The sequence below is a fragment of the Mobula hypostoma genome, chromosome 12 (assembly GCF_963921235.1).
Source record: "Mobula hypostoma chromosome 12, sMobHyp1.1, whole genome shotgun sequence".
Classification (NCBI taxonomy): domain Eukaryota; kingdom Metazoa; phylum Chordata; class Chondrichthyes; order Myliobatiformes; family Myliobatidae; genus Mobula; species Mobula hypostoma.
Window position 1 is genome coordinate 19,555,593 of NC_086108.1, and position 14,573 is coordinate 19,570,165.

A 14,573-nucleotide genomic window follows, 5' to 3' on the forward strand; every position below is an offset into this window, starting at 1 on the left:
GCTTTCACTCCATCCTCAAATTCACCTGGTCGGTCTCCGACACCTCTCTCCCTTTTCTTGATCTCGGCGTCTCCATCTCCGGAATATATTATCTATCGACATCTTTCACAAACTGACTGACCCCCCAGGTGACCATGACAACACTTCTGAAACACGAGAAATTCTGCAGATGCTGGAAATCTTAAGCAACACACATAAAATGCTGGAGGAACTCAGCAAGTCGGTCGACCTCCATGGACTGGGATAGACAGTCGACGTTTCACGTCAAGGCCTTTCATCAGGGCTGGAAAGAAAAGATCCTGTTCATGTTGTTTCTTCCCCTCCACGGACGCTGCCTGATTTGCTGAGTTTCTCCAGCATTTTGTGTAGATTGACTACACTTCTACCCATCTGTAACAGCAACTGCAAGGATGCTATTCCCTTCTCTTAGATGCGCTGTCTCACCTTCATTCAGAATTAGAACTGGGTTTCTTATCACTGACATACGCGGTGAAATTGCACCAGCAGCAGTATGGTACAACACATGTAACAACCATTGGGTACGATAGGAAAAGAGAGCAAAATAGTGGATTCATCAGTTGATGGACCATACAGAAATGTAACGACAGAGAGGAAGAAGCTGTTTCTAAAACATTGAGTACATGCTCCTGTATCTCCCACCTGATGGTAGTCATGAGAAGAGGGCATGTCTTGGTTGGTGAGAGTCTTTAACGGTATATCCAGCCTTCTTGAGGCACTATCTTTGGAATATCTCCTTGATTGTGGTGAGGCTCATGCCATTAATGGAGCCTGCTAAGTCGACAATCCTCTACAGCCCTTTTTGGTTGTGTTCATTACAGTCACAAACCAGGCAGTGATGCAGCCAATCAGAATGATTTCCACAGTACCTCTGCAGAAATTTGCCAGAGTCTTCAGTGACATACCAAATATCCCAAAATCCTTATGAAGTATAGCTAGTGGTGTGCTTCCTTCACTTCTTCATTAAGAAATAATTTCTTAATTCACAATCACCAACATTGAGTTGCCGTTTCGCTTTAAGAGGCTGGTCTGATGTGACGATGTCGTTACATAAAGATTTTTGTGCATTTTGTGTTTTGATTTGCAGTTCAACAAAAATTGTGTTATGAGTTTCATTAAACATCTCACTTTGTTTTACATGTGAAAACCCACATTGCTGATGCCAATGCTCTAGGACAATTCCAGACTTGTTGAACATGTCAACCAATGCAGTTGCTTTGAAACTGCTAGAGTTTTGGGGGCAAAATGTCATTCTTTGGTTTGTACAAGCTGAGTCCCAGTTCACTTGAGAGAAATCTCCACGGACAGCACCAAATTCTACCACATGGTTGTATTGCTCAGCAATTCACAGCCGTGAGAGAGCCGAAAGTTCACCTTTTACAGACTTTTGGACTATCAGAGACTGAGCGCATTAAACAGTTGCTCTCCTTAACTAGAACTGGTCCTTCAGAGCTAGTGGACCATATTCTATCTCTCCTAGGAAATCAGCATCGTTGTTTTATTTTTAAAGAACTCTTCCTTCTTCAAATGCCTGATCATGTTTGCATAGTCTTCGCTAATGCACCTGTGAAGTACTAGAAACACAGAAGCATAGAAAACCTACAGTGTAGTACAGGCCCTTCAGCCCACAAAGCTGTGCCAAATATGTCCTTACCTTAGAAATTACCTTAGGTTATCCATAGCCGTCTATTTTTCTGAGCTCCATGTACCTGTCCAGGAGTATCTTCAAAGACCGTATCATATCTGCCTCCACCACCGTCGCCGGCAGCCCATTCTACGCACTCACGACTCTCTGCGTAAAAAAACTTACCCCTGACATCCCTGTACCTACTTCGAAGCACTTTAAAACTGTGCCCTCTCGTGCTAGCCATTTCAGCCCTGGGGAAAAGTCTCTGACTATCCACATGATAAATGCTTCTCATCATCTTATACACCTCTATCAGGTCACCTCTCATCCTCCGTCGCTCCAAGGAGAAAAGGCCAAGTTCACTCAACCTATGCTTCCCAATCCAGGCAACATCCTTGTAAATCTCCTCTGTACCCTTTCTATAGCACAATACTCCAAGTGGGGTCTGACCAGGGTCCTATATAGCTGCAACATTACCTCTCTGCTCCTAAACTCAATCCCACGGTTGATGAAGGCCAATGAACCATATGCTTTCTTAACCACAGAGTCAACCTGCGCAGCAGCTGTGAGGAGCTTGCTGAATTGGCTGGTAGTCTACACTCATCTAAGCAGCAGTGCATCATTACTCCTCCTTTCCCTGCTCAATAAGCTCGATCAGCAAGGCCCCCAACATAAGGATGCCCACGGCAGTGAACAGACAACGCTGGGTCTGTGTTTTTACCACGCTTGCTTTGGTACTAAAGCTTGGAAGTGCCGACCACCTTGCAGCTCCGACAGTGCCAGCGCAGCAAGACATGAAAGGCCTGTGAACACCATGAGCTCCAGCTGCCAGGGTTGTCTACTGTTCATTACAGACACCCTTTCAGGGCGACATTTCCAGCATGACACGGGTGCTCAAGTGAGCGTCTGCCAGCATCACCTATTGAGAAGGCAAAGAGCGACTTTATCGAGCTGGGAGCCACCAAGGGTAGCAGTATCCAGACGTACAGGACACAACAGGTGACAATCCGGTTCAGTGGGCAATGTTACAAATGGGATTTCATCCTGACTAAAGTGTTAGAACAGGTGCGGATTTCCTGTCCGTCAGTCTTAAGAACTCCTGGCTTGTTGATGTCAAGGACTTTGGGTCATTTCCCTGCAAGTTCCCCACAACGACTCTGTCTAGCGCATGCACCTCCGCATGTGAGTTTACTCGACTGCTGGGTGAATTCCCAAACCTCACCAAGCCCACATTCTGAACGACATGCACAAAACATTGGGTCGAGCACCACATTCCCACAACTGGCGCACCAGTCCATGCCCACGTGCATAGACTGGACCCAGACAAGCTGGCAACTGTGAAGGTTGAGTTTGTCAACATGGAAAGAGTTGGCATTGTATGCTGGTTGAAGAGCCCCTGGGCTTCACGCCTCCACATGGTGATTACCGACACCTCAGCGAGGACACCACCCCTCATCATTACCCGACCCCATGCATTAAAGACTTTATGGAATGTTCTACCAGGAAACTTATTTTCTCTGAAGTTGATCCAGTTCAGGGCAAAAATCAGGTGGCTGTGTGCTTGGAGGACATTCCCAAAATAGCTGTGATAACCCCATATGGCCACTTAGAGTTTCTGCTGTTTGGGCTGGAAAAAAAACAGCACTGGTTTTCCGGTGGCTGATGGACTCGGTATGAAAAGACTTTGTATTTAACTGGATGACATATTTGTAACCAGTGCATCCAAATTCCAGCACGTTTGTCATCTTTACACACTTTTCGTGTGCTTAAGCCAACACTGATTGATTACTAACCCTGTCAATCCCATTTTGGGTTGTCAACCACTGATTTTCTCAGCTATTGCATCTCCACAGAAAGTGCAAAAAACCTCCCATCAAAAGTAGCTGCTATTATGGATCTCCCACCACCCTGCACTCCTGAAAAACTACAGGAATTTTTAGGTGGTAAACTTCTTCACTGCTTCATTCCACGAGCCGCTGAAATTATGCCACCCTCCAGTATAGCGTGCTTAAAGGCAATACTGTACCCCTTATCAAGTGCTTGACTGGTCAGTGGACATGACCAGGGATTGATGATACCAAACAAGCTCTTTCTAACCTGACCCTAGAGCACAGCTGCTCCACATCCACAGCCATTACTGCTGACGCCTCAGACTGTGCTGTGGGTGCTGTGCACAAACAGTTGGCTGGGGGTGTGTGCAGCTGCTCAGCTTCTTGAGCCGGCAGCTCCGACCCCCCGAAAGGAAGTACAACGCGTTTGCCCATGAGCTTCTCAGTCTTTATCTGGCTGTCCCCATTTTCGTTCTCACAGCATTCATTGACCACAAAACCCTCATGAACACGATGGCTAAAATATCAAATGCTTATTCTGCACGGCAGCAACACCAGCAAGACTACATATCAGAGTTCACAGCTGACATACAACATATCAAAGGGAAAAGTTGCCTCTCACGGCCGGTCACTGAAGTCATACTCAGGGGTTGACAATGCCAACATGGCAGCCAACCAAGCTACTAACCCAGAGGTACAGGCTTACTGAACAGCAGTTGGCTGACATTATGATCAGGTAAGTTGGGGTTTCTCTGCTGTGCAATGTCTCAATCAGTCACCCTCGCCCCATCGTGCCGACAAACAGGAGATGGGCTGTTTTCGACTCCATACACGGCATCTGCGTTCCAGGCCAGAAGGACTCCCGGAAACTGGTTGCACTAAAGTTTCTGTGGCATGGCATCAGAAAGGATGTGCATGATTGGACTACAGTTTGTGTGGAGTGCCAGTGGACAAAAATTAACCATCATGTTCAGGCGCCAGTAGTACCTTTTGTAGACCCTGAGCAATGGTTTGACAATGTCAATGTGGACCTTGATCCTCTCCACCCCACCCCTCCCCTCCCCTGCAGTTTCATGCACCTTCTTACCCTAGTGGTCTGTACAGCTAGGTGGCCAGAGGCTGTCCCTCTAGCAACAACAACAGCCGCAGGTGAGGCTCAGGTGTTCATCAGCACCTGGGTTGCTTGGTTTGGCACCCCATCTGATATTTCCTCTGACCACAGTCCCAAGTTCATTTCAGATGACTGGGTTGCAATGTTCCAGAACCTCTGCGTTAGTCTACATCACACCACAGTGTATCACCCACAGTCCAATGGCCTATGTGAGTGGTTTCACCACTCCTTATAGGCTTCTCTGAGGGCTTTCCTCATCTCCCATGGGTCCTGCTGGGGCTCATAACAGCTCCAAAAGAGGATCTACAGTCATCTGTGGCATAGTGTACAGGCAGCTGTTATGAGTGCCAGGTGATTTCAGTCCTGACTCCATGTATGCCTGGTCATCCTCTCAACAGCGTTCCACCCTCCTCAATACATTCAATTCCTTTTCACCTATTCCTATTCCCCATTATGGCGTACAGCACTCTTGGGTTCCTGTTGACCATCTTGTTAGTTTTCGTCCGCCATGACGCACACCAACATTCCCTTGGGCCTCCTTATGATGGCCATTCCGCATTTGAAATGGGGAGGAAAGACCTTTGTCACAGATAAAATGGGTAAATCTGAAAGTATTTCTGTAGATCACCTTAAAGTGGCCCACCAAGATTTGAAGGATTCTGCTACCATGCCCCTGATGTCACAACGTGACCATGAGCAAATCAACACACCTCTGGGAGAGCCAGAGGCAGGTCTTCCATTCATGGAACACAAGACATGAGCCAGGCATTGCGTTCCAGACAGGCTCACAATGCTGGGGGGGTGGGGGGGGGAGCCTCGATAGGGGAATGTAATTGGGAGAAATAGATATAATTCACAACCACCAACATTGAGCTAGGGTTTCCTTTAAGATGTTGGTCTGATGTGATGATGTTATTACGTAAAGATCTTTTGTGTTCAGGTTTTGCAGTTCAATAAAATATATTGCAGGTTTCATTAAACATAAAACACCTCACTTTGTTTTATTTGCGAAAACCTACATGTTGACGCCCTGGTGCTTGAAGCTACTCACCCTTCCCACTGCTGATCCCTCTATGAACACTGGTGGGCTTTTTCCTGACTTTGCCTTCCTGAAGTCTACAGTCAATTCTTCGGTCTTACTGATGCTGAGTGCAAGGTTGTTGTTGCAACACCACTCAACCAGCTGATCTACTGTACGCCTCCTCGTCACCATCTGAGATTTAGCCAACGACATCTGTGTCATTAGCAAATTTATAGATGGCGTTTGAACTGTGCATAGCCACATAGTCATGAATGTAAAGAGAGTGGAGCAGTGGGCAAAGCACACGTCCTAGAGGTGCACTTGTGTGGACTGTCAGCTGGGAGAAGATATTATTTCCAATCCAGACCGAATGTGGTCTCTTGATAGGGAAGTCAAGGATCCTGTTGCAGAGGGAGGTACAGAGAACCAGGTTTTGAAACTTGTTGATCGGTACTGAGGGGATGATGGTGATAAATGCAGAGCTGTAATCAATAAGAGCAACCTGACACCGGTATAGCTGTTGTCCAGGTGGTCCAACGCGAGTGGAGAGCCAGTGAGATTGCATCCACTGTTGACCTATTGTGATGTTAGGCAAATTGGAGTAGGTAAGGGGCCCTTGCTCAGGTGGGAGTTAATTCTACCTATGGCCAAGATCTCAAAGCAGCTCATCACAGTAGAGGTGAGGGCTTCCATGAGATAGTCATTGAGGCAGCTCACCTTGCTCTTCTTGGTCACCTGGATGATTGATACCCTTTTGAACTTCCAACTACAGCAGTCTTGGTTAAAGGTTCCTGGCCAGATGGTTGCAAGAAGTTTTCAGTGCCCTGAAGTGTGATGCCTTGCAAGGATTCTTCCCTTGAAAGATGTTCTGACATTGGCCTCCAAGGCAGAATTCACAGAGTCACCAGATGTGTTAGGGAGCATCAATTCTCATGATGAAGCTTTCCATTCCAGGACATCTGAGATAATGCCCTTTTTCTGAAAATTGGGTTGTTTGTTGTATCTGATGCTCATTGTGTGGTCTCTTCAACATTTGGTGAGACCTGACACTCACTGGGGGAAATCTCTTCATCATGCACCTTCGCTGTACTTAACAGCCAGGACTTCCCGGTGGCCAGCGATTTCAATTCAAACTTCCATTTCCCAAGGACATGTCTGTCCTTAGCCTCCTCTACTGCCACATAGAGGCCAGATACAGGCTGGGGAGGCAACTCTGAATATTTTATCTTGGTAGCCTCCAACCTGACATTAATTTCTCGAACTTCCAGTAACCGCTTTCCTCTGTTCCTCCCACCACCCCCTTGCAGCATTTCACAACACCAATGTCCAACAGGGTCTTGCGATCGCAAGAAAAATGACTAAAATGCTCACTCGCTGTTAGACTACACACCTCCTTCATGCACCTTCGCCTCTCTGTCGCAAACTGCAAACACAGTCCACAACAAGTCCAGCTACTTAAGATTGTCTGCCAATGAGCAATTTGTTGAATGGGCAGATCTGCTGTAGTTTACATTTTTAATGTCCAGCAGGGTCTTACGATTGAAAGAACTACATTTACAAAAAGAGAATAAAACCATTGGTTGATCCCATGAAAGCCGTTGCCTGCAATCACAGTTCCATCTTACCGGAAGCTCATCCTGCCAGCTCATGCTCCTACCCCTCATCTTACCATATCATTCTGGCTTCTGCCCTCTTCCTTTCCGGTCCTGATGAAGGTTCTCAGCCTGAAACATTGACTGTTCATTTCCCACCAGAGATGCTGCCTGACACATTGAATTCACCAGCATTTTGTGTGTGTTGCAAAAGAACAATCTGTGTGATAGTGCTGATGCAGGGTCTTGACATGAAACATCAACAATTTCTTCCCTCCCGCCCCACACTCCCTCAGATGCTGCTCGACCCATTGAGTTCCTCCAGCAGATTGTTCATTTGCTTGAGATCCCAGCACCTTCAGTCCGGGCATGCTTCCAGATAAAACTATTGATTTGATTTTTTATTTTGCAAGAGAGGCAGCAGGATGTGAGATGTCTGCCAAAGCAATGGCCATTATATTTCAAAAGGTTAATTTGCCTTTCATTCCCATTTAACAAAGAGATGCAGTTTTCTTTTCACATTCTACCCCCATCCCTCCAACCACCATTGTCCTTTGTTCAAAAGCGGACTGGACTGTACAATCTTCCCAGTTTAAGTAAGATGGCAGCTTTTTCAAAGCACGTCTTGATGCAGGATTTCAACCCGAAACATCATCATTACCTTCCTGCTCTGCACAAGATGCTGTGTGACCTGCTATATCCTTCCAGCAGATTGTATAAGTTCTAGTATCTTCATATTTCCCTCAGAAGTGGAAGGCCATTCAGCCCACTGTCTATACCATCTCATGAAGCAATCCCATTGCCCCCATTCCCATCAACTGCCCACGGATCATCCTACTCACCTGCCTACATATTACACTTCATGTCAATTAACCTATCATCATGAGCATCTTTGAGATGTGGAAAGAAACTGGACAAAACGCATGCAGTTGCAGGGAAAGTGTGTAAGTTCCACACAGTGTCAGAGTTGCGAGGGCTGCAAACTCTGGGATTCTGCCAACTCAAGTTGCAAATGTGTTTCCATATTGCCTCTAAACAAAGTTTCTTGCATTGTCATGATTTCAAAGAATGCAGAAACGGGCCCCCTAGCCTACCAGGTCCATGCCAATCTACTGGTTCATCTGCACATCCCACTTGCCTGCATTATGTCGATGACTTTCTGCACTTGCTTAATGTGTCTTAATTATAGGAATTATATCTGATTTCACCACCCCTCCCGGCAGCACATTACAGATATCAGTCACTCTTTTTATTAAAAAAACCCCTTCCTCTCGATCTAAACTTCACTGTCCTGATCAAAGGCCTTGGCCTGATATACTGTCTATCCTTCTCCATAGTTGTTGCATGACCAGCTGAATTTCTCCAGCACTTTGTGTCTGTACTGTAAACTCTTGCTTTTGGAGGAACATTTTGATTAACTCTCTCATGCCTCTTGTAATTTTATGTACCTCTCAGGATAAGTCCAGGGAAAAACAAGCCCAGCCTATGCAATCTCTTCCCAGAACTAAAGACCTTGAAGCCAGGCAGCATCCTGGTGAATCATTTCTGTTAAATTTCCTTTAGCTTTGATCAATTCCAGGAAATCAGCAGAAACTGCAGGGTATGGACATAGAAACCAACCTTCTCTCAATAGTCCATGTCAATATTTCTCACTGCCTCAGTAAAGCAGTCTACATTATCAAAGACCCTCACACCCTGGACGTCCTTTCTTATTCCCTCTCACAGAAGAAACAAAAGCTTGAAAGTCCTTACTGCCAGGCTCAAGCATAGTTACAATCCAGTTGTGATGAGAATATTAAACAATTTCCTTGTACAATAAAATGGACGGTTGACCTCACAACCTAACTCATTATGATCTTGCACTTTTATCATTTATCTGCACTGGAGTTTCTCTGTAGTTGTTACACCGTATTCTGCATTGTTATTGTTTTACCTTGTTCTACCTCAGTGCATTGTGTAATTATCCGATCTGTATGAACAATATGCAAGACAGGATTCTCACTGTATCTTGGTACATGTGACAATAATAAACCAATACCAGTTGGTTCCCAAATTCTCTATCCATCTCATTTCTTACAGGATGTCTTCAGCCAGAGAGCATCATCTGACAATAAACTGGACTGGTCAAAGAACACTGAGGCTGTCTACAAGAAGGGTCAGAGCTGTCTCTATTCCTGAGGAGACTGAGGTCCTTTAACATCTGTCGGATGATGCTGAGGATGTTCTACGACTCTGTGGTGGCCAGTGCGATCATGTTTGTTGTTGTGTGCTGGGGCAGCAGGCTGAGGGTAGCAGACACCAACAGAATCAACAAACTCATTCGTAAGGCCAGTGATGTTGTGGGGATGGAACTGGACTCTCTGACGGTGGTGTCTGAAAAGACGATGCTGTCCAAGTTGCATGCCATCTTAGACAATGTCTCCCATCCACTACATAATGTAGTGGTTGGGCACAGGAGTACATTTAGCCAGAGACTCATTCCACCGAGATGCAACACAGAGAGTCATAGGAAGTCATTCCTGCCTGTGGCCATCAAACTTTACAACTCCTCACTTGGAGGGTCAGACACCCTGAGCCAATAGGCTGGTACTGGACTTATTTCCTGGCATAATTTACAAATTACTATTTAATTATTTATGGAGCAACTGTAACAAAAACCAATTTCCCCTGGGATCAATAAAGTATGACTATGACTATGACTAGCTTGTTCTAGCTCTTCAGGCACCTCTCTTAAACAAGTAAGAGGAGTAAGAAAAAGCTAGATGGTTGGTTGGTAAGTTGATGGAGAAGATCCTGAGAGGCAGGACTTATGAACATTTGGAGAGGCATAATATGATTAGGAATAGTCAGCATGGCTTTATCAAAGCAGGTCGTGCCTTACGAGCCTGATTTAATTTTTTGAGGATGTGACTAAACACATTGATGAAGGTAGAGCAACAGATGTAGTGTATATGAATTTCAGCAAGGCATTTAACAAGGTACCCCATGAAAGGCTTATTGAGAAAGTAAGGAGGCATGGGATCCAAGGGGACATTGCCTTGTGGATCCAGAACTAGCTTGCCCACGGAAGGTAAAGAGTGGTTGTAGATGGGTCATATTCTGCATGGAGGTCGGAGACCAGTGGTGTGCCTCAGGGATCTGGTCTGGGACCCCACTCTTTGTGATTTTTTATAAATGAACTGGATGAGGAAGTGGAGGGATGGGTTACTAAATTTGCTGATGACACAAAGGTTAGAGGTGTTGTGGATAGTGTGGAGGGCTGTCAGAGGTTACAGCAGGACATTGATAGGAAGCAAAACTGGGCTGAGAAGTGGCAGATGGAGTTCAACCCAGATATGTGTGAGGTGGTTCATTTTGGTAGGTCAAATATGATGGCAGAATATAGTATTAATGGTAAGACACTTGGCAGTGTGGAGGACCAGAGGGATCTTGGGTCTGAGTCCATAGGACACTCAAAGCTGCTGTTGACTCTGGGGTTAAGAAGGCCTACAGAGCATTGGCCTTCATCAATCATGGGATTGAGTTTAAGAGCCAAGAGGTAATGTTGCAGCTATATGGGACCCTGGTCAGACCCCACTTGGAGTATTGTGCTCAATTCTGGTCGCCTCACTACAGGAAGGACGTGGAAACCATAGAAAGGGTGCAGAGGAGATTTACAAGGATGTTGCCTGGATTAGGGAGCATGCCTTATGAGAATAGGTTGAGTGAACTCGGCCTTTTCTCCTTGGAGCGACAGAGGATGAGAGGTGACCTGATAGATGTGTACATGATAATGAGAGGCATTGATCATGAGGATAGTCAGAGTTTTTCCCAAGGCTGAAATGGCTAGCACGAGAGGGCATAGTTTTAAGGTGCTTGGAAGTAGGTACAGAGGAGATGTCAGGGGTAAGTTTTTTACACAGAGAGTGATGAGTACGTGGAATATGGGCTGCCAACGGTGGTGGTGGATGCAGGAGCAATAGGGTCTTTTAAGAGACCCCTGGATGGATACATGGAGCTTAGAAAAACTGAGGGCTATGGGTAACCCTAGGTAGTTCTTAGGTAAGGACATGTTTGGCACTGCTTTGTGGGCCGAAGGGCCTGTATTGTGCTGTAGGTTTTCTATGTTTCTAAGTGAAGCGTTTTGATTTCTCCTTAGCTTCAGTAGCTTCTGAAAATGATGGTGTTGGAAATGAATGTTTTACAAATTGTTGTGAAATGTGTTGTTTTGTGGCAACAGTACATTGCAATACATTGTAAAAACATACACATAAGAATAAGATATATACTATATAAAATAAGTCGTGCAAAAAGAGAGCAAAAATACTTTAAATTTAGTGAGATAGTGAGGTAGAATTCATTGTCCATTTAGAAATTTCATGGTGGAAGGGAATAATCTGTTCTTAAAGTGTTGAGTGTGTGTCTTCAGGCTCTTGTATGTCCTCCTTAACAGCAGCAAATGACAAAAGGGGATGGCCTGGGCGATAGGGGTCCTTAATGACAGATGCCGCCTTTTGAAGATGTCCTCAATGTTGGGGAGGCAAATGGCCATGATGGAGCTGGCTGAGTTTACAACTCTCTGCAGCTTGTTTCAATCCTGTGCATTGCACCCCCCCCCCACTCCCACACATGATGGTGATGCAACCAGTTGGAATGCTGTCCAAGGTATAGATGTAGAAATTTGCATGAGTCTTTGGTGACACACCAAATCTGCTCAAGTTCCTGATGTAATTTAGCCACTGTTGTAATTGCAATTCCTTGTAATTGCATCAATAGGTTGAGCCTGAGATAGATCCAGGATAGATCTCCAGAGATGCTGACACCCAGGAACTTGAAGCTGTCCACACTTTTCATTGCTGATCCCTTGATGAGGACTGGTGTGCGTTCCCTCGACATTCCACAATCGATCCCTTGGTCTTACTGCCATTGATTTCAAGGTTTTTTGAACACCACTCAAATAGCTGATCTATTTCACTGTTGTATGCCTCCTCGATACCATCCGAAATTCTGCCAACAGGTGCTGCCGGAACTGCTGTTCCCTATATTCCAGATTTCCAACATCTATCATATTTTTTAAAAATTTCTTTCTGCTGTTCCTAATGTTCTTGCAACAGAAGTCTGACAAAAAGCCTTTTATCTGTCAATGAAACCTGCCCAGCCACTTTCTAATACAAATCAGCCTCCAGCTCATTCCCAGTATTTTCTGCTATAGTTGCAGATTTTTGGCATTCAGTTGTCTGTTCTGCTGCACTCCTCTGGCTGCTGCCTTCGCTGTAGTCAGCAAGACTGGAAACGACATGGCACAGCCCTGACCCTTGTGGCTTACTGCCACACTGCGTGGCGCATTCACCCATGCTACAGATTGTTTTAATCCTCTTTGTTCATGGGTTCAGAGGCACAGTACAAAGGTTGGCCACAGTTGGCACAAACTGCTGCTGAACTGCTGAGAGGAAAAGGGACGATTGTGTATTGATCCGTGTGGGTGGGCTTTAAGGGATCAGATTACAGTGCTTGAAATACAGTGCTTCGAAAGAGAAACTTGGAAAACTACAGAAAGCAACACAGCTGTATCTTCCATGTGTAACAGATCTATAGTGTGACTCTGCTTCGAGAGAATCATGTAAACTGAGATACAGAAGGAGATTGTTCAGCCCTTCTATTTGAGCTGATTGGCTCTCAGTCAAGGCATCAAAGTCAAAGACTCTGAATTCTCCTGTGAATGAGCATTAACTGGCAGCTCCACGGCTGTGCTGTTTGCACAACGGTCCTGATTTTTGAAGGTCCAAACTTCGTGGAGAGAAGTGGCAGAACAGCTGCACATGGTTTCTTTTAGTATGAGGTAACTATCACACAAAGTTGACAGGGTGAGGTCTTGGCCCAATGATGAGGTGGTTCTAAACAGCTGACTTGGCTGCATGGATATTAGCATCAGAATATAGAGGGTGCACAAGTAACCTATTCTGATGAACACAGTTGGGCACAGATGATCCATGCCTTATTAACCTTTCCCACATACCTATCTTTTCCTCCTTCTTCTCACTTCATGCCTCTTCTTTTCCCTCTGATTGCATTTCTCTCTCTTCACCACAAATTCCCGTCCTTTCTTTCCCTCCCCATCTATCCATTTTCATCCATCCCTCTCTCTACAACTCTCTGTCTCAATCCTCAGCTTCCTTGCTCTCTCAATGACTTTCTTTCCCTTCCCTGGATTTCACCATTTCATCCTTCTTTGATCTGTCTCATCAACCCACCTCTCCCCATCCCTCCCTCTCTCTCCTCAGATCTGCCTCTCAACTTTTCCACAACTCTTTATTTCATCCTTCCTCCCTTCCTCTTGCCTTTTTTCCCTTTCCTCCTCCCTCTCTCCAGACTCTTCCTCACTCACCTCCCCTGACTCTCTCTCCTCATTCCTTCTTCTGTCTTTTTTGCATCTCCTCCAAACTTCTCCGGAAGTTGCACAGAAGATTCAATCCACCAAGAGGTACGATGGACACAGACTTCAACATGCAATAAATCTGTGAAAAATGTCATGAGTAGTACAAGCCACTGTACAATCATTCATCAACCTTACAAAATCCATCTGCTCTATCAACCAGAGAGGGATAATGAAGAATCCTTCCCAAATTTGACTGTACTTCTCAAATTTACTCAGAAGTGGAGAGAGTGAGCAGTTTCAAGTTCCTGGGTGTCAAGATCTCTGAGGACCTAACCTGGTCCTGACATATCAATGTAGTTATAAAGAAGGCAAAACAGTGACTATACTTCATTAGGTTTGAAGCAATTTGGTAAGTCAACAAAAACACTCAAAAACTTCAATAGCTGTACCATGGAGAGCATTCTGACAGGCTGCATCACTGTTTGGTATGGGGGAGGGGGCTACTGCACAGGACCGAAAGGGTCGTAAATTTAGTCAGCTCCATTCTGGGTACTAGCCGACAAAGCACCCAGGACATCTTCAAGGACCGGTGTCTCAGAAAGGCAACGTCCATTATTAAGGACCTCCAGCACCCAGGGCATGCTCTTTTCTCAGTGTTACCATCAGGTAGGAGGTACAGAAGCCTGAAGGCACACACTCAGCGATTCAGGAATAGCTTCTTCCCTTCTGCCATCTGATTCCTAAATGGACATTAAACCCATAAACACTACCTCACTTTTTAAATGTACATTATTTCTGTTTTTGCATGATTTTTAATTTATTCAATATGTGTATACTGAAATTTTTTCATTTATTTATTTTCCTTCTACTTTACAAAAGCAGTTGTACAAATGGTGTACAAAGGCTGTTGAAAATCTTGTCAAGAAGAAAAGAAAAGCTTATGAAAGGTTCAAAAAACTAGGTATGATAGAGATCTAGAAGATTATAAGGCTAGCAGGAAGGAGCTGAAGAAAGAAATTA